The sequence below is a fragment of the Hyperolius riggenbachi genome, chromosome 1, assembly GCF_040937935.1.
Source record: "Hyperolius riggenbachi isolate aHypRig1 chromosome 1, aHypRig1.pri, whole genome shotgun sequence".
In the NCBI taxonomy this organism is placed as follows: domain Eukaryota; kingdom Metazoa; phylum Chordata; class Amphibia; order Anura; family Hyperoliidae; genus Hyperolius; species Hyperolius riggenbachi.
Genome location: NC_090646.1, coordinates 113,605,787 through 113,633,267, shown reverse-complemented (window position 1 = coordinate 113,633,267; position 27,481 = coordinate 113,605,787).

The following is a 27,481-nucleotide window of genomic DNA, read 5'->3' as shown; positions in this document are numbered from 1 at the left end:
AGCTGCATTTTCTAATACAAATAGCTTGAAGTCAATGGGTAGGCTGCACTTTCTGATAGCTATACCTAACAATGCTTGCAATCGACTGCAAAATCATATAAAGTTGCAAACATTGTCACCACACCTGCCTAATTCCCTCTCATCTGTGATTAATTACCACTGTAATTTGATCTCTTCAGCAATGTCAGCTCAGGAATCTCCTCTGCCACGGCAGAGCTGCTAATTTGTTAACGCAGGATGTTAACCCTATGTCTGGTTCCATGAAAGCAGGAAGTAGACACACTGCAGATGTATTGCAGGATTTTTATCAGCTGTATGAGAGACATGATTTTCTTTAAAAGTTATTATGTGTTGCATATGTTTTAGAGCAGAGAGGAACTTCTGAGTTCAGGTCCACTTTAAGAGGCCCACACGGGACCCTCGTCGAGTTATTGCATTAGCTCATTGTAAGGCGTCTATTTAAAAGAGCCACTTGTTAATTTACTAATTGTAATTTTGTCTTCTCATATATCTTCCCAAAATAGAAGGTATATGCGATAATTAAACTGCAAGTGAGCTACTCCCAAGTATGCAAATTGCCTCTTTGTGCCCTTGAGAGGGGGAGGGGGTTTCCATGTTACTTAATATTTTATATGAGGGATATATACATGCTGACCCAATGATCGCTTTATGGCTGGCTACATACTAGTAGATATTTTTAATAGCTTTAGGGCCATATGCAATTAACTTTCTCCTGAGTTATCTCCTAGGAGATAATTTCATCTTCTCTTTAAATTAACTTTTCAGCATTTTACAATTGAAAAAGTACCAAATGTTGGTGAAAAGTACTATCAAAATTATTTTTTGTATTTTCTTGCTTGCTGGTAGTTTAAAGTGGATCTGAGATAAACGTTTACTCATTGCATAATTGTGTTCCTTTCATATAGTTTAAAGGGCATTCCTCAAGCTAATTACTTTTTTGTTTTGTTTTAAAACTCTAATTCCCTATAAACTAAACATGCCTCAGCCACAGCTTCTCCAGTGCCTTGACACTCTCAGACTGATGTAGCAAGGGCTTATAGGAGCTCAGTCTGGGCAGGAGGAGGAGGAGGTGTTACTAGCCAGAGATTTCAGAGGCAGAAGGGAGGAGGAAAAGGGAGTGAAGTTTTCACAGGCTTAGGGCTGGAGATGCAGATCAGCTTGCCTGTGTGTAATGATTACAAACAGAACATGGCTGCTCTCATTGTATCACAGGAAGAAATCATAATATATTGTTGAAAATTCTCAAAATAATTTTGATAGTACTTTTGTACTTACTTCTCAGTACGTTTTTAGTTGAAAAGTGCTGGAAAGTTATTTTAAATAGAAGATGAAAAATTATCACCTAGGAAAAAATGCTGGAGAAAAGTGGAACTGCATATGGGCCAAGGTGTGAAAATATCTACTAGGTTAAAAGTCTGGAAGAAAAAGGTGAGCTGCATATGGGCCTTAGATGTTTAAGAGCAGGAGCATAACTACAATTCACTTTGATAGGTCCCTCAATGTGCACACTTAGTATTAGGAGTAGGAAGAGGGAGGGTTAGTGTGAGAGGAAGGTTAGGTATAGTGATAGCAGAATATCAGTAAAATGACCACTATTCTATTATTGGCATTATGCAGCGTCCAATAGCAGAATATTGGTAATACTTATCTATATATATAATAGGCTAAGTGCCTCAACCTTCAAGCAAGAAGAAGAAGTAGCGCCCTGCCCCCAGGGCCGGTCCAAGCAAGAAGAAGGGGCTGGTCCAAGCAAGAAGAAGGGGCCGGGCCAAGCAAGAAGAAGAAGTAGCGCCCTGCCCCCAGGGGCAGTCCTACACTTGCCGCTGAGCTGGAGGGGGTAGCGGGTAGGAAGGGGGTATTGGGCTACAGCGGTGGGGAGGAGGGTCAGACCCCACCCTCTCCCTCACCTAGGTCCCCCATCTGCGCTCCCCCTCTAGCTTAAGTTGAGCAGCAGCCGCCGCTATTAGTAAGAGGCAGCGGGCGGGGATGACTCACCTCTTCCGCGTTCCAGTGTGCGTTCCACTGTCGTTACTTCCTGCAATGCCGTCCACTTACAATACAGTGGGCAGCATTGCAGGAAGTAACGACAGTGGAACGCACGCTGGAAAACGGAAGAGGTGAGTCATCCCCGCCCGCTGCCTCTTACTAATAGTGGCGGCTGCTGCTCAACTTAAGCTAGAGGGGGAGCGCAGATGGGGGACCCAGGTCCCCACTGCTGTGCCCAATACCTCCTTCCTGCCCGCTACCCCCTTATGCGGCGTATGCTGCGCCGCGGGTCGGCTAGTAACAGATATTCTACTAGTGGCTTCACCAGGCACCCAAACTACCGGACGCTTTTTTTTGTGTATGCACTGTTTGTTTGCATGCTGATCTTTCGCCTGAACGATTGTTGGTAATCGCGCCTTGCACGTCTGAACACCATTGAAAGTCTGCAAACAGCTTTTTTTTCCCAGACTATCTATTTTAAATAATATGTTTCTACAGAAAGAGATTCAAGGACAGTCAGGTTATGCACAGGAATCGCGGTTTTGTTATTGCCTGCACTTTCTTATTCACAATGTCTTGGGCATTTATTGCTGACTGCCAGCAAGATTATGGGAAATGTTTACCCTGGCAAAGCTGCCAATCTTTATTTGTGAGCAGTCTGGGCTGTGTACAGTATCTGTGATCAAGATGCCGTTGTAGGGCTTAATCTGCTCCGGTAGCAGAGAAGTCAATTCACAGTCTCTGCGATTTAGCATTCCTCTTCGCCTCCCCCTACAATCGCCCCATTTTTGTCATGATATATAAGGCAGAAAATGTAATGTGACTTTTATGCTGGGGTCTGTGCTGTGATTCCGCTGGCCTTAGGTAAACATAATTTTTCATACTCTTTCCGCATGATTTGTTTTCTATAAAGTGTGCTGTTTTGAATTTAGTCACGTGTGTTTCCGAGCCTCGGCAACAAATAGTACACTGATACATGCTTTCTTCTGACATTTCTTTTATCCTGAATCTCCTTAGGAGTAGTCTATGAATCGACCTTGTGCAACATTGAAGGGAAACTAGCTCGTATTTTCAGCTAGCGTTTACTGCTGCAAAATGTGTTTATAAGTCAAAATCAAATTCCATTTACCCACTGCTCTGTGTTTATTATGCAGCCTGAAACCTGACCCTGCATTGCAAGTATTCCAATCTAATCATAAATGTTTCTGCTGCAATAAATCTTATCTCAGTCAGCCTGGCTCTATTTGGTACATCGCCGACAAAAGGGAAGCTTGTCATCTCTCCTCCCACATTCCTGCTCCTCACTGATTGGCTGAGGGCATTCAGTGTGACACGAGGCTGAGAAGGGAAATGCTGCTGAAATACGATCTATGCTGTGCTTATAAGGCAAGCTAGATATGACAGTGCAGTTTCTAGGAGAACAAAAAAAAAGAGTAAGGGAGGAAATGACATCAGGGTTGGCTTCACTCAGAAGAAATAAAAATGGAAAATGCCCGAAACAGTTTTCTCTTTATTTACTATATAAAATTCACCAAAATTGAACCGTGGACAGTACAATACATACAGTATGTTATGTAAGCAGAACAAGTATTTATCTACTTATACTTGGGCTGGAACAGTGGAGTTGAGGAGGTTGGGGGAAGCGTCTGGACTATCCAGAGGCTTAACACTGCTGAGGTAAGTATTCATTTACAAATTAATGTTATTAAAATTATCGTTTGAGTTCAAACTGCAATCAATAAGAATGTGTAAAACTGACAGCAACCTCAATGTGCTCTGAAATGGGCTTTAAAACCATGGCGCTATGGCACAGTGAAAATCTTGCTTAGTTACTGGTCTGCTCTGTATCCCTGCTCAGCACAGAAGCCTTTGTTACTAAACACCTTATCACTCCACTCTTACCTTCTGTTAAAAACTATTTAGAATGGCTATGTTCTATACAGTATACACATAAAAACAGAGTAAGTAAGCTGGCATTAGAGATGACCCGAACCTCCGATTTTATGTTCGCAAACCCGGTTCACGAACCTACCGCGAAAGTTCGGTTTGCACGAACTTTTGCGAACCGCAATAGACTTCAATGGAGAGGCGAACTTAGAATTTTAGAAAAAATTATGCTGGCCACAAAAGTGATGGAAAAGATGTTTCAAGGGGTCTAATACCTGGAGGGAGACATGGTTGAGTGGAATAAACATCAAAAGTCCCCCCAAAAAATCTGGATTTGACACAATGCAGTGATTTAAGGTCAGAAATCTCATTGAATGTTCAATTGCAGGCCTACACTGCTTTACAACATCAGGAAGTGTAATACTCCCTTCCTCCCGGAGGGAGGAGGAGGGTCTTGTCTTCCAGGGAATTGTAGGATTTCAAAAGGCAGCTTACATACATTGGCCTGGAATCAAACCCAGGTCTAGTGCTTGGTAGGCAGCTCTCCTCACCACTATACCACCACCAATGCTACATGCTGAAGCCAGCCTAGTATGTACCATTATGATATATCTAAGAGAAAAATGAGTTTTCTTAGGGATTTGTAGGATGTCAAAAGCCAACTCACATACATTGGCCAGGAATCAAACCCAGGCCTACCACGTGGTAGGCTGCTATCCTAACTAGAGACGTCGCGAACCTCCGATTTTAGGTTCGCGAACCCTGTTCGCGAACCTCCGCAAAAGGTTCGGTTCGCGAAAAAGTTTGCAAACCGCAATAGACTTCAATGGGGAGGCGAACTTTGAAAATTTGTAAAAATTCTACCGGCTGGAAAAATGATAGAAAACATGTTTCAAGAGCTCTAATACCTGGAGGCACACCTGATTGAGTGAAATACACATCACTGCTGGAGGACCCTCCTCCAAGCAAGGTTCTTATACCATTTGACTCAGTTGTCTGCCTACACTAATTAGTTATGGGACAGCTGCTACACACTCTGCTAGGGAGATTTTAATTAGCCTCTTGTGGGTCACCTCCCTCCTACCGGAGGGTCTCATCTGCCAGGGAATAATCCTATTTCAAAAACCAGTATAGCTAATACCATGGCTGGGAATCGAACCCAGATCTCACTGTGTGGTGGGCAAGCACACTAACCACGGTACCACTACAGTAATAACTGAAGCTGGCCTAAAATTTACCATTTATGCTCAATGCAATAGAAACATTAGGTTGCTTAAAGGGAACCTTAACCACTTCCCGACCGCCCACTACACAGGGGCGGCGGGGAAGTGGAGCCCTTCAGGACGGCCTCACCCACAGAGGCGGCGGTCCATTTAAGGGCATGGGCGGAGCGATCGCGTCATCCGTGACGCGATCCTCCGCCGGCGCCTGTCACCGCTCGCTCGCCGCAACATCCCGCCGGCTATACGGAAGCGCCGGCGGGATGTTAACCCCGCGATCGCCGCATACAAAGTGTATAATACACTTTGTAATGTTTACAAAGTGTATTATACAGGCTGCCTCCTGCCCTGGTGGTCCCAGTGTCCGAGGGACCACCAGGGCAGGCTGCAGCCACCCTAGTCTGCACCCAAGCACACTGATTTCTCCCCCCCCCTGCCCCAGATCGCCCACAGCACCCATCAGACCCCCCCCTGCCCACCCCCCAGACCCCTGTTTGCACCCAATCACCCCCCTAATCACCCATCAATCACTCCCTGTCACTATCTGTCAACGCTATTTTTTTTTTATCCCCCCCCCTGCTCCCTGCCCCCTCCTGATCACCCCCCACCCCTCAGATTCTCCCCAGACCACCCCCCCAGACCACCCCCCCCTGTTTACTGTATGCATCTATCCCCCTGATCACCTGTCAATCACCTGTCAATCACCTGTCAATCACCTGTCAATCACCTGTCAATCACCCGTCAATCACCCATCAATCACCCCCTGTCACTGCCACCCATCAATCAGCCCCTAACCTGCCCCTTGCGGGCAATCTGATCACCCCCCCACACCAATAGATCGCCCACAGATCCGACATCAGATCACCTCCCAAATCCATTGTTTACATCTATTCTCTCCTCTAAACACCCACTAATTACCCATCAATCACCCATCAATCACCCCCTATCACCACCTGTCACTTTTACCTATCAGATCAGACCCTAATCTGCCCCTTGCGGGCACCCAATCACCCGCCCACACGCTCAGATTGCCCTCTGACCCCCCCTTATCAATTCACCAGTGCATTAATTACATCTGTTCTTCCCTGTAATAACCCACTGATCACCTGTCAATCACCTGCCAATCACCTATCACCCATCAATCACCCCCTGTCACTGCCACCCATCAATCAGCCCCTAACCTGCCCCTTGCGGGCAATCTGATCACCCACCCACACCATTAGATCGCCCGCAAACCCGCCGTCAGATTACCTCCCAAATGTATCGTTTACATCTGTTATCTTCTCTAAACACCCACTAATTACCCATCAATCACCCATCAATCACCCCCTATCACCACCTGTCACTGTTACCTATCAGATCAGACCCTAATCTGCCCCTTGCGGGCACCCAATCACCCGCCCACACGCTCAGATTGCCCTCAGACCCCCCCCCCCCCCCCCCCTTATCAATTCGCCAGTGCATTAATTACATCTGTCCTTCCCTGTAATAACCCACTGATCACCTGTCAATCACCTGCCAATCACCTATCACCCATAAATCACCCCCTGTCACCCCCTGTCACTGCCACCCATCAATCAGCCCCTAACCTGCCCCTTGCGGGCAATCTGATCACCCACCCACACCAATAGATCGCCCGCAAACCCGCCGTCAGATTACCTCCCAAATGTATCGTTTACATCTGTTATCTTCTCTAAACACCCACTAATTACCCATCAATCACCCATCAATCACCCCCTATCACCACCTGTCACTGTTACCTATCAGATCAGACCCTAATCTGCCCCTTGCGGGCACCCAATCACCCGCCCACACGCTCAGATTGCCCTCAGACCCCCCCCCCCCCCTTATCAATTCGCCAGTGCATTAATTACATCTGTCCTTCCCTGTAATAACCCACTGATCACCTGTCAATCACCTGCCAATCACCTATCACCCATCAATCACCCCCTGTCACCCCCTGTCACTGCCACCCATCAATCAGCCCCTAACCTGCCCCTTGCGGGCAATCTGATCACCCACCCACACCAATAGATCGCCCGCAGATCCGACATCAGATCACCACCCAAGCGCAGTGTTTCCATCTATTCTCTCCTCTAAACACCCACTAATTACCCATCAATCACCCATCAATCACTCCCTATCACCACCTGTCACTGTTACCTATCAGATCAGACCCTAATCTGCCCCTTGCGGGCACCCAATCGCCCGCCTACACGCTCAGATTGCCCTCAGACCCCCCCTTATCAATTCGCCAGTGCAATATTTACATCTGTTCTCCCCTGTAATAACCCACTGATTACCTGTCAATCACCTATCAATCACCCATCAATCACCCCCTGTCACTGCCACCCATCAATCACCCCCTGTCACTGCCACCCATCAATCACCCGCTGTCACTGCCACCCATCAATCAGCCCCTAACCTGCCCCTTGCGGGCAAACTGATCACCCACCCACACCAATAGATCGCCCGCAGATCCGACATCAGATCACCACCCAAGCGCAGTGTTTCCATCTATTCTCTACCCTAAACACCCACTAATTACCCATCAATCACCCCCTGTCACTGCTACCTATCAGATTAGACCCCTATCTGCCCCTAGGGCACTCAATCACCCGCCCACACCCTCAGAATGCCCTCAGACCCCAGCCCTGATCACCTCGCCAGTGCATTGCTTGCATCTATTCCCCCCTCTAATCACACCTTGAGACACCCATCAATCACCTCCTGTCACCCCCTAGCACACCTACCCATCAGATCAGGCCCCAATTTGCCCCGTGTGGGCTCCTGATCACTCGGCCAAACCCTCAGACCCCCTTCCGATCACCTCCCCAGTGCATGGATTGCATCTATTTTCCCCTCTAACCACCCCCTGAGACACCCATCAATCACCTCCTGTCACCCCCCTAGCACTCCTATCCATCAGATCAGGCCCAATACAACCTGTCATCTAAAAGGCCACCCTGCTTATGACCGGTTCCACAAAATTCGCCCCCTCATAGACCACCTGTCATCAAAATTTGCAGATGCTTATACCCCTGAACAGTCATTTTGAGACATTTGGTTTCCAGACTACTCACGGTTTTGGGCCTGTAAAATGCCAGGGCGGTATAGGAACCCCACAAGTGACCCCATTTTAGAAAAAAAAGACACCCCAAGGTATTATGTTAGGTGTATGACGAGTTCATAGAAGATTTTATTTTTTGTCAAAAGTTAGCGGAAATTAATTTTTATTGTTTTTTTTTCACAAAGTGTCATTTTTCACTAACTTGTGACAAAAAATAAAATCTTCTATGAACTCGCCATATACCTAACGGAATACCTTGGGGTGTCTTCTTTCTAAAATGGGGTCACTTGTGGGGTTCCTATACTGCCCTGGCATTTTAGGGGCCCTAAACCGCGAGGAGTAGTCTAGAAAACAAATGCTTCAAAATGACCTGTGAATAGGACGTTGGGCCCCTTAGCGCACCTAGGCTGCAAAAAAGTGTCACACATGTGGTACCGCCGTACTCAGGAAAAGTAGTATAATGTGTTTTGGGGTGTATTTTTACACATACCCATGCTGGGTGGGAGAAATTTCTATGTAAATGGACAATTGTGTGTAAAAAAATCAAACAATTGTCATTTACAGAGATATTTCTCCCACTTAGCATGGGTATGTGTAAAAATACACCCCAAAACGCATTATACTACTTCTCCTGAGTACAGCGGTACCACATGTGTGGCACTTTTTTACACCCTAAGTACGCTAAGGGGCCCAAAGTCCAATGAGTACCTTTAGGATTTCACAGGTCATTTTGCGACATTTGGTTTCAAGACTACTCCTCACGGTTTAGGGCCCCTAAAATGCCAGGGCAGTATAGGAACCCCACAAATGACCCCATTCTAGAAAGAAGACACCCAAAGGTATTCCGTACGGAGTATGGTGAGTTCATAGAAGATTTTATTTTTTGTCACAAGTTAGCGGAAAATGACACTTTGTGAAAAAAAACTATTAAAATCAATTTCCGCTAACTTGTGACAAAAAAATAAAAACTTCTATGAACTCACCATACTCCTAACGGAATACCTTGGGGTGTCTTCTTTCTAAAATGGGGTCATTAGTGGGGTTCCTATACTGCCCTGGCATTTTAGGGGCCCTAAACCGTGAGGAGTAGTCTTGAAACAAAAATGACCTGTGAAATCCTAAAGGTACTCATTGGACTTTGGGCCCCTTAGTGCAGTTAGGGTGCAAAAAAGTGCCACACATGTGGTATCGCCGTACTCGGGAGAAGTAGTACAATGTGTTTTGGGGTGTATTTTTACACATACCCATGCTGGGTGGGAGAAATACCTCTGTAAATGACAATCTTTTGATTTTTTTACACACAATTGTCCATTTACAGAGGTATTTCTCCCACCCAGCATGGATATGTGTAAAAATACACCCCAAAACACATTGTACTACTTCTCCCGAGTATGGCGATACCACATGTGTGGCACTTTTTTGCACCCTAACTGCGCTAAAGGGCCCAAAGTCCAATGAGTACCTTTAGGATTTCACAGGTCATTTTGAGAAATTTCGTTTCAAGACTACTCCTCACGGTTTAGGGCCCCTAAAATGCCAGGGCAGTATAGGAACCCCACAAATGACCCCATTTTAGAAAGAAGACACCCCAAGGTATTCCGTTAGGAGTTTGGTGAGTTCATAGAAGATTTTATTTTTTGTCAAAAGTTAGCGGAAATTGATTTTAATTGTGTTTTTTCACAAAGTGTCATTTTCCGCTAACTTGTGACAAAAAATAAAATCTTCTATGAACTCGCCATACTCCTAACGGAATACCTTGGGGTGTCTTCTTTCTAAAATGGGGTCATTTGTGGGGTTCCTATACTGCCCTGGCATTTTAGGGGCCCTAAACCGTGAGGAGTAGTCTTGAAACGAAATTTCTCAAAATGACCTGTGAAATCCTAAAGGTACTCATTGGACTTTGGGCCCTTTAGCGCAGTTAGGGTGCAAAAAAGTGCCACACATGTGGTATCGCCGTACTCAGGAGAAGTAGTATAATGTGTTTTGTGGTGTATTTTTACACATACCCATGCTGAGTGGGAGAAATATCTCTGTAAATGGACAATTGTGTGTAAAAAAAATTAACAAATTGTCATTTACAGAGATATTTCTCCCACCCAGCATGGGTATGTGTAAAAATACACCCCAAAACACATTACACTACTTCTCCTGAGTACGGCAATACCACATGTGTGGCACTTTTTTGCAGCCTAACTGCGCTAAGGGGTCCAAAGTCCAATGAGCACCTTTAGGCTTTACAGGGGTGCTTACAATTTAGCACCCCCCAAAATGTCAGGACAGTAAACACACCCCACAAATGACCCCATTTTGGAAAGTAGACCCTTCAAGGTATTCAGAGAGGGGTATGGTGAGTCTGTGGCAGATTTCATTTTTTTTTTGGTGCAAGTTAGAAGAAATGGAAACTTTTTTTTTTTTTTTTTTTTCTCACAAAGTGTCATTTTCCGCTTACTTGTGACAAAAAATAATATCTTCTATGAACTCACTATGCCTCTCAGTGAATACTTTGGGATGTCTTCTTTCCAAAATGGGGTCATTTGGGGGGTATTTATACTATCCTGGAATTCTAGCCCCTCATGAAACATGACAGGGGGTCAGAAAAGTCAGAGATGCTTGAAAATGGGAAAATTCACTTTTTGCACCATAGTTTGTAAACGCTATAACTTTTACCCAAACCAATAAATATACGCTGAATGGGTTTTTTTTTATCAAAAACATGTTTGTCCACATTTTTCGCGCTGCATGTATACAGAAATTTTACTTTATTTGAAAACTGTCAGCACAGAAAGTTAAAAAAATCATTTTTTTGCCAAAATTCATGTCTTTTTTGCTGAATATAATAAAAAGTAAAAATCGCAGGAGCAATTAAATAGCACCAAAAGAAAGCTTTATTAGTGACAAGAAAAGGAGCCAAAATTCATTTAGGTGGTAGGTTGTATGAGCGAGCAATAAACCGTGAAAGCTGCAGTGGTCTGAATGGAAAAAAAGTGGCCGGTCCTTAAGGGGTAGAAAGCCCTAGGTCCTCAAGTGGTTAACTGAGAGTGATATGGATGTTTCCTGTAAACAATACCAGTTGCCTGGAAGTCCAGCTGATCTTTGTGACTGCAATAGTGGCTGAATCACACCCTGAAACAAGCATGCAGCTAATCCAGTCTGACTTCAATCAGAGCACCTGATCTGCATGCTTGTTCAGGGGCTGTGGCTAAAAGTATTACAGACACAGGATCAGCAGGCGATTCAGGCAACTGGTATTATTTTAAAAGGAAAAATCCATATCCTTCTCCGTTTAGGTTCCCTTTAAGGATTTGTAGCATAAAAGCCAATTTACATTGGCTGGGATTTGAACCTGGGTCTCACTGTGTGGTGGGCAAGCACACTAACCACTGTACCACTACAGTAGTAACTGAAGCTGGCCTAAAATTTACCATTTATGCTCAATGCAATAGAAACATTAGGTTGATTAAAGGGAACCTTAACTGAGAGTGATATGGATGTTTCCTGTAAACAATACTAGTTGCCTGGCAGTCCAGCTGATCTTTGTGACTGCAATAGTGGCTGAATCACACCCTGAAACAAGTATGCAGCTAATCCAGTCTGACTTCAGTCAGAGCACCTGATCTGCATGCTTGTTTAGGGGCTGTGGCTAAAAGTATTAGAGACACAGGATCAGCAGGCGATTCATGCAGCTGGTATTATTTTAAAAGGAAAAATCCATATCCTTCTCCGTTTAGGTTCCCTTTAAGGATTTGTAGCATAAAAGCCAACTCACATTGGCTGGGATTTGAACCTGGGTCTCACTGTGTGGTGGGCAAGCACACTAACCACTGTACCACTACAGTAGTAACTGAAGCTGGCCTAAAATTTCGAATCTCAGCTCTGTCTGTTCAGTAAGCCAGCACCTATTCAGTAGGAGACCTTAGGCAAGTCTTCCTAACACTGCTACTGCCTATAGAGCATGCCCTAGTGGCTACAGCTCTGGTGCTTTGAGTCCGTCAGGAGAAAAGTGTGATATAAATGTTATTTGTCTTGTCTACTTTTTCTCTTGTATTGAGCATAAATGGTAATTTTTAGGCCATCTTCAGTTACTACTGTAGGGGTACAGTGGTTAGTGTGCTTGCCCACCACACAGTGAGACCCAGGTTCAAATCCCAGCCAACGTGAGTTGGCTTTTATGCTACAAATCCTTAAAGGGAACCTAAACGGAGAAGGATATGGATTTTTCCTTTTAAAATAATACCAGTTGCCTGAATCGCCTGCTGATCCTGTGTCTCTAATACTTTTAGCCACAGCCCCTGAACAAGTATGCAGATCAGGTGCTCTGACTGAAGTCAGACTGGATTAGCTGCATGCTTGTTTCAGGGTGTGATTCAGCCACTATTGCAGTCACAAAGATCAGTTGGACTGCCAGGCAACTGGTATTGTTTACAGGAAACATCCATATCACTCTCAGTTAAGGTTCCCTTTAAGCAACCTAATGTTTCTATTGCATTGAGCATAAATGGTAAATTTTAGGCCAGCTTCAGTTACAACTGTAGTGGTACCGTGGTTAGTGTGCTTGCCCACCACACAGTGAGATCTGGGTTCGATTCCCAGCCATGGTATGAGCTATACTGGTTTTTGAAATAGGATAATTCCCTGGCAGATGAGACCCTCCTCCGAGGGAATGGGTAGGTGGGAGGTGGGAGGAGGCCCACAAGAGGCTAATTAAAATCTCTGTAGCAGCTGTCCCATAACTAATTAATGTAGGCAGACAACTGAGTCAAATGGTATAAGCACCTTGCTTGAAGGAGGGAGGGTTTACATCAGTGAGACCAGTGTGTTTGGCAATAATGTGTCTGCTGACAGTGATATGGAGCGAATCGAACTTCCGCAAAAGTTTGCCTGATTCAGGCGAACGCGAACCCCCAAAGTTCGCCTGGAACTGTTCGCAGGCAAACCGTTCGCGACATCTCTAATCCTAACCATTATACCACCAACACAATCGATTTAAACCTGGGTTTAAATTGATTGGTCTATTTTCAAACTGCATATATTTGCATAAATATTTGCATAATTTCGGAACAGTTTGCATCTCATTGATTATCCCTAGTCCTAAAGTAGTTAATTTTGGGAGAAACTTCTTCCTCTTGTGAAACTGATTACTTGCAAATGCTTTCTGTTTTCTGAAGACAAAGTTATACTTAGCGTCAAGACAAGCCAAAAATGGCGCAGGAAATTTGGGTGCACCTTGCGCCGCCATAGGCCATAATGTGAATTACGCATATTGCGGCTCTCACACAATAATTTGGACGCCATCAAAAAAATGGAGCCCAATTTACTATAAAAACAGTGTAATTCGGACGCCAGCAATAGCTGGCGGCTGAATTAGTCTTTCCCCTGAGTCCACAGGCGGCCTGGAGGGTGAATAGTAATTAACACCACCGGGACTTTTGCAGGAGCAGGGTAAGACATTTTTCATCTTTGCCCTGCGTTGAAATTTCCTGGTGCCTTGAGTACATGCATGCCTTAGCGTAGCTTTTCAATAGGACCTCTTTAGCTTATTTATACCCTTTCCAAAATATTAGTGGTTTTAGTTTTCCATAACTTGGTACTTTTTAATACCTTTAAAACCATAAAAAATGGAGCATATATTATTGTGAATTTCCAATATGCCTTTCTCATGCTAAACAGATTTAATAAAAGTACAAGTTCAATTAAATAATTCTCAAAATTAAATCTAGGCAAACAGAGCTGAGCTTAACACTGTGTACGTGTTTGCAATACCAGTCGCCCATCAAACACTAATAACTGGAAGGCAAAAAACAGGAAATATCTCCAACCCATTCTTATTTTGCCGTTTAAAGTAGACTTGAACTCATACACAGGACACGAGGAAAACACAGAGTAATCCACCCTATTTGTGTTTAGAGTTAAAAGCCTGTCTAATTCCCCCTCAGTTACAAGAAATCACAGATGTAATTTGATCTGTGTCAGCACAGGAATCTCCGCAGCCTCGGCTAATGTAACACATGACACAGGATGTCAACCCTTTGTCTGCTTCCATGAAAGCTGGAAGTAGACACACTGCAGATTTATTGCAGGAGTTCTGTGGGCTTCAACAAATAAATATTTTTCTGCAAATGTTATTATGCTGTTGCTTATCTTTCAGAGCAGAGAGGAAGTTCTGAGTTCAGGTCCGCTTTAAACTCTGGGATTCAGAAATGTCCCTTTTCAATGCTTCACGGATTGTTAAAAATATTTATAAAAAAAACCTTCTAATTTACTTTATCTAAAGTTGTTGCCAGCTTTCTGCATTACTGTGCCCTTTCTGTTATCTGGTGGGTGAGACTTGTACTTCCCTCACCGCCCCATAATACATGCTTTATATCCTGTTAGCCGCACTTTCACCTAGGTGATCTCTCCTCTACTGGTCGTATTTTGATTTCATTCCAACTACTAGTGAATGGGTTCTATTTTAAACTAGTAAATGTAAATGAATTGTGGCTTGCAGCACTTAGCACGTATTAGCAGGCAGAAGTCTCTTGCTCAGAGTCCAATCTTTCCGGCACCTTTGCTGACTGCTGAGCATCACCTACCGCCATCATTAGGCATCAGTCATATTTACAGCATGTGCATTACGGCTTTCATTCTGAAAAGAATGTTACAGGGAAGCATTAGCATGTGTCTCTCATTCTGTTTGTTTGGTCCCCAAGGCAGCACCATGTGTATCTGTGCCTCTTTCGATGATGCACTGAGGGAAGTTGGCCAGAGAATGAGGGAGAGAAGTGGAGAGGGAAAGCTCTGCCCGAGATAGCTTACTTGGCTGCCGCACTGCGCTGACGATTTAGGCACTGCCATAGACAGGGGCGTAGCAATAGGGGTTGCAGAGGTAGCCACCGCATCGGGCCCTTGGGCCAGAGGGGCTCCGAAGGGCCCTCACTCTACTACAGTATTAGCTCTCTATTGGTCCTGCACTCATAATAATCACTTCTATAGATACTTTGAATAGTGCTATTTATTAAAAAACTGTTCACCATCCCCTTCTTGCACCCCTGACACTGTAGTTGCCATTGGCAGGTTTTGGTGCCCCGTATCAATTGTTGAGTATAGAGTGCTTGTGGGGCCCCACCGTAAAACTTGCATTGGGGCCCACAATTCCTTGGCTACGCCACTGGCCATAGACCATAATGTTAATGATAGTTATAGCGGTGCTCACTGTGTAATTTGGGCACCAGCAATAGCCAGTCACCGAATTACACAAAGGAGCAAATTAGGTAGTCATTAGGGGAATATATTTGTTCTACAGAATAACTCCTAGAGCAGGGAGCACGGAACTTTTGGCTTCTCCCTGCACCCAAATTTGCATGCACCCTTTTACAACAACAAGTAAACATCTGTTAAACGCTTTTCTCCCATAGGACCCAAAGCACATGAGCTTGTTTCAGATCAGTACATAGCGATGTGTACAGGGGGAAAGGTTATGTCGGTGATCATAAATGCCAGACTAAACAGGTGGCATTTCAGTTTTGATTTAAATGTGTCCAGGGTTGGAGCTGTCTTGATTAAGTTTGGCAAGGCACTCCACAGGGTAGGGGCAGCATGACAGAAAGCACTGGCTCCAAAGATTTTTAGTTGGACTCTGGGGGTGGTCAAGTTATTGGATCATTTTAATCTGAGGTTGTGGGAGGTGTAACGCAGTGGTAACAAATCCTTAAGTGGTTGGCTTGTTAGCAGCATTCTGTACTAGCTGCAAGCGGTGTAGGTCTTTAATTGGAAGGCTGGCATAGAGGGCATTGAAATAGTCCAGCCTTGATGTGATGAAGGCGTGAACTAGGGTTGGAATATCCTCTGAAGAAATGATGAGTTAATTAATTTTTGCAAAATTCCTTAAATGACACAGCTCACAAAAGCTAAAATGTGATTTCTGAAGTTTAATATATATACGAAAGCTGCCTGTGTTATAACCAGTTAGTATAAAATGCCCAAAGTGCTTCCCTGCACATCTCTGCATGGGGGGTGGGATGGGGGCAGGACTTTTGAAGGAATACAGGGGAGAGATGGCGATGTTAAAGGCGATACCCAAGGGACATAGCAATGCTAGGGGGCATGAAGTACTATAGGCAGTAATAGGAGAGACATGACAGTACCACAGTACCCTGGCAATAGCTAGGAGATAATGATTCCCTTGTGTCTGGGAACTCATGGAGAAACGTGATCAGTTTGATCAGGTGATAGATTTTTAAGGCTCTAATTTTCTAGTCAGGAACGTGTGCTAAAGCAGGCAGCAGAGCCGGGATGAGGTCCTCCAACACCCAAGACTGAGACACCAAAGTGCACCCCTCCATCCCTCTCACCCCAGCCGTCACACACTGATTGCTATTATAGTAAGAGGCGCTCCAGGGCCCCCAACACCTTCATCTCTAGTCATCTGGCTTGCAGTCACTGCCATGTATCCCCTTTTCTTATTTCTCCCTCAAACACAATAGGGGAATGATAGCTGAGTGAGTTGTGCGCCCCCTCCTACACTGCGCCCTGAGGCTGGAGCCTCTCTTGCTTCTGCCTTGGCCTTTCAGGCAGTGCCAAACTGCAAATCATAACTTTACAAACCTATTAGCTGATAAAACGTCATGTTTTTCCATGAGATTTCTTAGCCATGAGAATCCCTATTGAAGGGCATGATAAAATTGGTTGCAAGGCTGGTAAGGCACAGCAGCACTAGAAAAAATGCAAAAGGTGCATGACAATACTGGGTGTAATACTTGGGGGACATTTGCAAGTCTGTGGGGATTGCTAGGATCAATTCCCGGTATCAAGTCCTACTCTGTATGAATGGAAATAGCGCTTTGCCACTTCTCCAGTCTTGTATGCTGGGTGTAATTCTCCACATCTGTTCTTATTTTGTATTTAATCCTGCACTACAAATGACAGTCATGACAGTTATTCAAACTTTCCTATTATATTTCCAACACATTAATCATTACTTGCCATAGTAAATGCTGCAGTACATTTCCACATCCACATCAAGATCTACTAGCCTTTTGTTTCTTTGCTGCCTGACTTTGCTAACTGGTACATTTCAATACCTTTTTCTAATAAAGGATAAGAAATGTAATTCTGTTTTTTACATAAGGAATATAAAAAACACGACACACACACATTGCGGGTCTGATTTGCATAGAATTCTCCAGAGATCTTTCCAGGGGACTATCACAAGTGATCCAGCAATCCTGGAATAGATTCTTTAGAAAATGTCTACTATTATGTCATAAAAGATTGTAGCCCTTGCCTGGGGTATATAAAAACATAGTAGGGTAGCTGAAATGAAGCGCGAAATTTGGGGACTGGTGAGCCACGGAAATGTGGGCGTTGCCATGGGCGCCCATACAAATATCATTTACAGAAGGAAATTTGGGCGCCAAAGGCAACCATATATATAGGGGGTTGCGGGCCTTACACTATTTATTAGGCACATTCGACCTAATTTTCTTTCTGTAAACGACATTTGAAGGGATGTCTATGGCGGCCCCTATAGTTACTGTTTTTTGCAATGGGTTTGTGATGGTAGGATAGTTAAGGTTAGGCATCGGAGGAGGGGTGGTTAGGTGTAGGCCTCCCGGTGAGGTGGACGAGGTTAGGCATTGGAAGCGGGTGGCTAGGGTTAGGCATTACTGGGAGATGGACGAGGTTAGGCATCAAGGAGGGGTTGTTAGGATTAGGCATCGGCAGGGGTGGTGGTTAGGGTTAGGCATCGGAGGGGGGTTGGTTAGGGTTAGGCATCACTGGGAAATGGACGAGGTTAGGCATCGGAGGGGTGGTGGTTAGGGTTAGGCATAGGTAGAGGGAGGATTCTGTGTGAGAATAGGGTCAGGTTACAATAGTAAAATATTGGTAAATAATACCGATATTTTACTATTGTAATTTGCACTTCATAGTAGTAGAATATCAGTAAATTTACCAAAATTCTACAACACAATATTTCAAGCGTTCAAATTTTTGGCGCCTTTTTTGCATACATGTGACTGAAAGGTTAGTAAAGCAGCAGTTGTGTGATTGCAGCAACAGGAAGGGAGCAGTAAAGGTGGCCACACCCGATACAATAAATTGATCCGATTTTACGGCAATACGATAAAAAAAGTTCGGATTTCCCCAAAAATTGAAAGCTTTTTTTTTTTTAATTCAAGCAAGAAATCCGATTGGATGTACCGGTTTTATTTCATTAAAGTTGATCCGGAATAGTGCATTTTATTATCATTTTTTATGAAAATTGGATGGTGTGTGGTAGATTGTTAATTTATTAGAATATACACTCAAGCAATTTTCTCAGAGTTTCCAATCACTGGGGATTAATTGAACATAGGTGTGTGGTACATTTGTCAGATTATTGAAATGTTACAATCAGTCAGAAAAATTGATTGCAATTCTTGAATTGAACAGATATTTAAAAAATTGTATGGTGTATGGCCACCTTAATTCTGGTAAGTTGTTATATTGCAAAAGGAATAATCCATGTAATTTCATTTTTTTTAAAGTGTACCTGAGATGGCTTAAACAGAAGAATTTATACTTACCTTTGGCTTCTTCCAGCCCCATGTACTCCGTGGGCTCCCTCGCCATCTTCCTGGGCAGCTCCGTTGCCGGGAGCGTTCTGCGACTGAAGCCTCTGCACCAAAGAAGATTTAGGTCCCGTTCACACTGCACGCGTTTCCAGCTGCGTTTTGGAAACGCGTGCAGGTGGCCGACACGCACGACATCAGACATTGCATAGAGTGCAATGTCTGATGTTCACACTGCATGCGTTCCGGACCTGTGCGGTCCGGGAACGCATGCTGCACGCATTTTTTGTAAAAACGCGTGGCTGTCCCATTCACTTTTCAGTGATGGGATCAGCCACGCAACGCACACAAACGCGGATGGCGTGCGTTCGTATGCGTTGCATTCCGCATGCGTGGCCATCCGCGTTTGTGATGTGAACGGGGCCTTAGGCCTCTTTCACAGTGCGACGTTAAAGTCGCAAGTTACAAAATGTTTAAACGCAGACTAACGCACAGCACTACAAAGTCTGTGTGACATTCACAGTGCACACGTTGCTTTGTATGTAACGTGTAGCAATATTTAGAAGGTGCTGCAGACTGTGCGTTATAGGTGGTTTTAGCTGCGTTAGACTGTTTGCACATGCTCAGTAATGTTGTTTTATTATTTTTTGTGTGCAGGAGAGGAGGAGGTCAGAGTCCCTATTTTGCCTAGCCACATGGCTAATTTATATTCACTGCACTGCAATGCCTGTTCTCTTCCTGCTAGCAATGATTCATATGAATCATTCTCTGCCTGCTAGCAAAGATTCAGATGAATCATTCTCAGTTTCTGCCTAGCAATGATTCATATGAATCATTCTCAGTTTCTGCCTGCTAGCAATGATTCATATGAATCAATGCCAGTTCTATCGAACGAAAACGCCGCACCAAGAGCCGCATAACGCGGCTCTATGAAGCGTCCACCTTTAGCACCACCATGAGCTGCGTTAGGGGAACGTTATGCGACCTCAACGTCCCCTGCAACGCAACATCCCACTGTGTAAGAGCCCTTAAGACAAACGAAGCCGACTGGGTGGATGGCAAGAGAGCCCACAGAGTACATGGTGCTGGAGAAAGCCCCAGATAAGTATACATTCTTCTATTTAAACCTTATCAGGTTTCTTTAAAGTATGGAAGCCTGAATAAACTCCAAAATGTTGCAGAGAAATGTAGCTTATGCATATGCTTATACGATAGTTTGCATTTTTTTCCTCCCTTGTTGTCTTTTTTTTGTCTATCGCCTGCTCTACAACAAGACTGTGTTTTTTAGGCACTTCTTCTCACACAAATAGAATAAGAAGTGAAACATAATGGAATGATGTGTAACATTCTGCACACAATTACCTTGCACAGAGGATGAAACCATACATTTTTAAACCATTTTGCACAGCCAGACAATGAAGAGGCATTTGCCGAATAAGAAAAGCAGGATTTAACGGCACAAAAGAAGTTCAGTACAGCGCAGCATCCTACAGCAGGGTTTTATAGGGTCATTATTTTGCTGAAATCATCCTTTCTAGATCATGATGTGCTACAGAACAACTTTTTCTTTTTTTATGCAGTCACATTTGGATACGTTGCAACTCATCCTTCAGGTCACATTTTATCTGCTGTACAAAAATGTAAACACTGCACCAAACAGAGAGAACAGCCGGGGAATAGAGGCGCAATCCTCTTCTGCGCATTTACAAAAATCATTTTCAGCAATATATACACGTGTATACCACCAAGCTTAGATTTCCGTTCTGTGTAAAATGATTTTAAAAATCTAAATCTTGTCAACACAAGTTGATGTAGCAATCCGGTGACAATGAGAGATCTAAGTCTAGAGGGAGTCTAAGATAACAACTATCGAGAAAATCGTAAAATGTAAAATACATGTAAACACATACAAATAAGAAGTATGTTTCTTCCATAGTAAAATGAGCCATAAACTAATTTTCTCCTATGTTACTGTAATTTACAGTAGGTAATACAAATGTCACAAAACGGAGTGGTTTTTGGACTAGTGCATCTCCTCATGGGGGATTCTCAAGGTTTTCTTTATTTCCAAACACAATTAGTGAATAGCAGTTGCTCCATCCAACTACCAAAGAAATGTGAAGTGAACAGGGAGCCTACTCAGCATCTTTGTATAAATCCTTTTCAGGGAGTGTCTTTATAAAGATTAAAGGCCATGCTGAGAATCCCCATGAAGAGATGGACTAGTTCAAAACCTGTCAGTTCAGTCAGATTTCTACTAACTCATGTAAGTGACAGCAACATAGGAGAAAAGTAATTTATAGCTCATTTTACTCTGGAAAAAAACATACTTATTATTATTATTATTATTATTATTTATTGTATTTATAAAGCGCCAACATATTACGCAGCGCTGGACATTAATTTAGGTTACAGACAATATTTAGGGGTGACATACAGCAATATGACAATACAGGAATACATGCAAACCAGATCATGCAGCACAGTCTGAGTACAAGGTAATGCTTAGTCAGTCACTGGAGGGGAGCATGGAGATTAGGCAAGTTAGGTTCACTCAAATGCATAGCATGGATGCACAGTAATGGAGGTGCATGATCAGGTAGGACACAAAAGGAGGAGGACCCTGCCCAAAGGCATATTTGTATGAGTTTACATGTATTTTATATGTTACAATTTTTAGCCATGGTGGTCCTTTAAAGTGGTATGAAACTCAGCATTTCCTCTTTGTTCTAAAAGATTATTTACAGCATAACATCTAACACAAAATTAAAAAAAAAAAAACTGTAGCAGTTAAAAACAGGATCTACGGTGACACGCTCCTTGCTTCAGTGGGAAGCTTCTGGCCACATACAAAGAGCTGATAACATTATCTTTTGTTTACATTCCTTTGCAAGATACATTTAGTACCCAGCCAGCAGTGTGCTGAAACTGAACTGCACTGAGCTGAGAAGCAGCGAGAGGTGAGAAGTGATCACTAGATAGTTTTTTAATATCTAAATGTAGCAGCTCTGCAATAAAATGCAATGGCAGCTTTCAGAACAGATAAACTGTACTTTGGGAATTTGTATTTTGTAAACAGACAATTTTATTACTTGTGCACAAAAGCAAATATGGTAACTTTATGGGCAATAAAAGGTAGGAAAACAATTGTATTGAATGTTAGTTCAGAATTTTAAAACATTATCATTAATAGAACAAAAAGGAAATAATCTGCACCTATCCACCAATCCTCAGTAACCTCTAGCTGTTTGCTCAACCTTCACCCCTCCCCTCCCCATCTTTTCAGTCTAAAGACATGTTTGGAGATGTATGGACAAATGGCTCCAGTACACAGAGCAATAACTCCTCCTCTCCTAGTGGCCATGTGACTAACTATGGATTGTTTCAGGGTTTGTTCACCCTAAGGGCACATTCACATCGCGCACAAAGTCCCTCGCGTAAAACTTTGCGCGCGCAAAGCGTGGTGTGCGCGAAACGGCGCATCGCGGTGCGACAAAAACAGCACACCCGACGCGCCTATAAGGTCACATTTGGTGTGACCTTAACGTCGCACCATGGAGTGGTACGCGCGCAAAGTTTTACGTGCGGGACTTTGCGCGCGATGTGAATTTAGTAAATGGTGCTAGCCCAGTTAGCACCCTAGTTATCACGCCCAAAGTCTTTAGGCATGCTAAATGGGTTAGCACCGTTTACTGAATCAAGGCCATTGTATTTATTCTTTTCCGGATCACAGAGTTCACTTCCTGACTAAAGTCAGGAAGTGAAAAAACACAATCGCTCTGCAAAAGTGCTTAGAAAAGTGCTTAACAAAAACATCCAATGCACAGAAATAATTTTAAAAAACGCGTCAAAAGATGGCCAACACGAACGGCCACGCAAGCAGAACGCAATGTGAACGAGGCCTCAGTCTGAATAAAGGTGGTCATACAGGTTTTTTTTGCTTTTTTAGTCAACCATTTTTTCTCTTAATACTATACTATATACTTACAACCAATTTTTCTGATTTTTTTTAAAGATCTTATATAACATTACATTTTTGTATTTTATATACCACTTTTCCTACACATTTGACCAGATATTTATCAAAAATGCTAACAAAAATTTTTTTTTTTTTTTTGCTAACAAAATCATTTTTTCTCGATCTGAAAAGAAACATTTTACCTATACAATCAATCATTATTGTAAAAAAAAAACATGAAAATCTGTCGATTTAGCTACTTTTTGTATGGGGACCTTATCAGGTTGCCGCACATATTATAGTTTTAACCGTTTTTTCTTTTTTTAAATTTTTTCAATTTATATCAATATATTTATGGAAAAAGTGACCAGAATCACCCAGGGCCAGTTGACAAATATTGTACATTATGATTCTGCAGTTATTGCAAATTACGATGCTAAATTAGGATTATGCAAAAACTGTGCTCATCATCAATATCTTTCGATGTACCTCTTATATACCCCAGTAACTGCTATGCTGTAGGACAGTGCTGTCCAACTTCGCCGGCATGGAGGGCCGATTTTTTTCCAGGCCACATGGTGGAGGGCTGGCAGAACCACCTGTCAGATTGGCTGCAGATGTCCCCACAAAATGCTGTCAGAATGGCTGCAGATGCCCCCACAAAATGCACTCAGATCGGCTGCAGATGTACTCACAAAATGCACTCAGATTGGCTGCAGATGTCCCCACAAAATACACTCAGATTGGCTGCAGATGTCCCCACAAAACGCACTCAGATTGGCTGCAGAAGTCCCCACAAAATGCCCTCAGATTGGCTGCAGATGTCCCCACAAAACGCCATCAGATTGGCTGCAGATGTCCCCACAAAATGCACTCAGATCGGCTGCAGATGTCCCCACAAAATGATTGGCTATTTCCAGCCCCCCTCCGCTCCCTTCCCCTCGTTCCCCCGTGCTGCTGCTGCCGCCGCCTCACCTCTCAGATCGGACCGGGCAGGAGATAGGAAAGAACCAGCCACACTGGCGCACGGCAGCCGCGCGGCGAATTTAAATGCAGGAAGTGACATCATCGGTCACGTCCAGCATTTAAAGTCCCCCGTGCGGCTGCCGTGCGCCGGTGTGGCTGGTTCCTTCCTATCTCCTGCCCGCCGCCGATCTGAGAGGTGAGGCGGCGGCAGCAAGGGGGAACGAGGGGAGGGGAGCGGAGGGGGGCTATAAATATTACATTATAGCCGAGGAATGGGGGAAACTTTAAAAAAAAAAATCCCCTCAGCTCTGGGGACTCGGGGGCTAACACTGCCACAGCAGGGGGGCCGCAGCAGAAGGCCTGGCGGGCCGGATGCGGTCCACGGGCCACCAGTTGGACAGCACTGCTGTAGGACAATGATGGAGAAGAAAATTCAGGACCTGTTCATATGTGTTGACAATGTGTGAGAAATTCCTCATTAATCCAGGTCAGGATCTATTGTAAGGAAAAAAAAGTAGTTTCAATTGGACATTGTTGTTATTGGTACAAATGACTTGAGTTTTATCAGCAATAATAGGCAAAACTTTTGTAAGAGTAAGTCTTTAACGGGACCCGGAGCAGAGGCATAAAATGAAAATCCGGACTTACCTGGGGCTTCCTCCAGCGGAGCCCTCCGTAGCCCGCAAGGTCTCCCGGCATCCTCTGGGTCTCTTCCACCGTCCCGCTGGTGGCTGTGATAATCTGGTGACTTCCGCTGAAGTCACGTATGCGCGCACCCGGGGAGTCATCATGCCGGTCGACGTAAGCGTACTGCACATGTGCGGTTCAGTCTTTAGAGAATCGTGCATGCGGACAATGCTTATGGCATGCACAGCCGGGTGCGCGCATGGGCCACGTATGCACAACTTGAGTCGAAGTCGCCGGATTAAATGGAGCCGCCAGCGGGACCAAGGAAGGGACCTAGAGGATGCCGAGAGATCTCGCGGGCTACAGGGGGCTAGGGGAAGGCCCAGGTAAGTCCAGATTTTAATGTTATGCCTCTGCCCAAGGGGCCTTTAAACAGTGTGATTACTGCAACTTTGCTTTATTCTGCTTTCTTGTTTGATGATAGTTCAGCTTTATAGAGGCACTGTAGTGACATATTCAGAACACCCACTTTTATAATAATTATCCTGGTTTCAGCATCACAAACATTTCTTACATCTATATATTGCTGTAAATTGGTATGTTTTCCCTGCTCTCCCAGTTATGTTTAGGCCAGGTTGTTAATTCTGCAGAATTCTTCTCCTAAAGCAACAAGGGTCCATATACAATTCACTGTTTTTCCTGAGTTTTTTCTAGGTGATATTTTCATTCCTTGTCATAAAATGCCTTTTAAATCACAGGCAAGCAAGAAAATACTCAAAATAATGCTAATAGTGTTTTTTCACCAACTTTTGAGCATTTTTTCAATTGTAAAATGCTGAAACGTTATTTTAAAGAGAAGATGAAAATTTCTCCTAGGGGATAATTCAGGAGAAAAAGTTAACTGCATATGGGACAAGGGCCCACATGCAATTAATCTTTTCTCCTGAATTTTCTCATAGGTGAAATTTTCAGAATTGTCAATAAAATGCCATATAAAATCACCAGCAACAAAAAAAAATACTCGAAATAATTTTGAAGGTACTTCTTCACCTACTTGTTGGTACTTTTTCCATTTTCCAAGTCCTGAAAAGTTATTTTAGGATCTCCTAGGCAAAAACTCAGGGGGAAAAAATCAATTGCACATGGGCACAGAGCCCATATGCAATTAACTTTTTCTCCTGAGTTATCTCCAAGAAGATAATTTTTGTATTCTCTTTAAAATAACATTTGAGCATTTTATAATTGAAAAAGTTGGTGAAAAAAGTACTATCAAAATTATTTTGAGTATTTTCTTGTTTGCTGGTGGCTTAAAGGGCATTTTAAATATCACCTAGGAGACAACTCAGGAGAAAAAGTGAATTGCATATGGCCCCAGGTTTTATTTCTGCTGGCTTTGGAACGTACAGTCAACAAACATTCAGCAGTGATGCACCTGCCAGCAGTAAAGATGTAGCCATCTGTGATACATTTTGTAATGTAAATCAGAGTGATAAAAGTTTTTACAATGGGCAAACACTGAATAAATGATTCATAAATGAATATTGTAGAAAATCAGCAATTGTATCCATTGTGTTATATTCAGCAAAGTTCTTCTTTAAAGAGGCCCCGAGGTGGGCTCAAAAAATAAAATAAAAAGTAGGCTACTTTATCCGCAGAGCTGAGCGAATGAGGTAGCCGCAAAAACCGCCGCTCCCCGCTGCTCCTGTGGGCCGCACTGGCCCACTTTCACTTGCGTAACCTCTGGGTCACGATGCTGTACTGAGAGACTGTGTTGTCTCTCATAGCATATGGGGAGGCGGGGGAGCAGCAGAAGGAGTGGCCATGGGAGAGAGCTGCCCAACGGCAGCTCAGGAAACACTGTAAGAACGCCCCTGGCGGGCGTTTCAAACAGGGAATTCCTCTCCCCTGTGTTTACCTCCGAGTTAGTGACAAATCTCGGAGGGCTATAGCACGGCGGTGGGGGGGGGGGGGGGGCAGAGAGTGGTGGTTGGGGGACACAGAGCCATGGCATTAGGCAGAGAACATGGCTCTGTGCCCCATCTGCCCTCCAAAGATCGACCTCGGGGTCTCTTTAAGATTCCAAGTATTGTTTTGCTTTTCCTGTGCTCAGTTTTTTATTTCCCTTTTTCACCCGTTGCATCTAGAGAACAATGCAATTTCCACTGACAGTTATTGCAATGATGGGCCTATTGAGTTATTCCATTGCACAAATTATGTATGTGAAAACACTAGCGCAGTTAATTGAGTAAATATTATAATAGTAAAAATGCTCAGCAAAACTTAACCTCATGAAAATGAATACAGTAAAACAGGAAATCCAAATAAAAACCAGAAGACTTGTGAACACTGTACATAAAAATTTACATTTTACTCTGCACAACACTGGGCTTCATTCCAAGCCAGAGGCAATGTAGCTCATTTTACTTTTCTAAATGTTAGTTGCTTTTCTAAAATATGTGCTCGTTTTTGTTATGGATTACATTAAAATTTACAAGAGGGCTGGCAAGACTTCCACAATGACAAGCATTATAGCGACGCAAAGGCATAAAGCAGCATATAGAATGACACAAAATGACCAATTTATAGAAGTAAGACAAGAAAACTGTGTGTTTAGCATTAAAAATGTGTGTGTCATTGTCTCATCTCATCGGAAAGCATGGGCATTGTGCCAATGTTTAATAAAATTGATTCAGGAAAGAGAAGAAATGAAAATGAGAGGATAGCAGTAACAGGAAACAGAGGGAATCTGGGACAGCAAAGTATATATACATGCATAATGCAGACTCATGAAAAATCCCTATATGTATGGGAATAAATCAGATAATAACTGCAATACGTGCCAAAGCCCAGACACCGACTCACTAGTCCAGTGATAAAGGCCTTTTTTTTTTTATAGAAGGTCTCGCAACTTTATTAAAGGGGAACTTCAGCCTAAACAAACATACTGTCATCAAGTTACATTAGTTATGTTAATTAGAATAGATAGGAAATATAATCTCTTACCCACCCTGTTTTAAAAGAACAGGCAAACGTTTGTGATTCATGGGGGCTGCCATCTTTGTCATTGGGACAGCCATCTTTTTGGTTGAAAGGAGGTGACAAGGAGCAGGAGACACAGTTCCAACTATCCTGTGTCCTGATTACCCCTCCCAGCTGCACACGCTAGGCTTCAAATGTCAAATTCAAAATGTAAAAAAAAAAAATTGCACCAAAACAG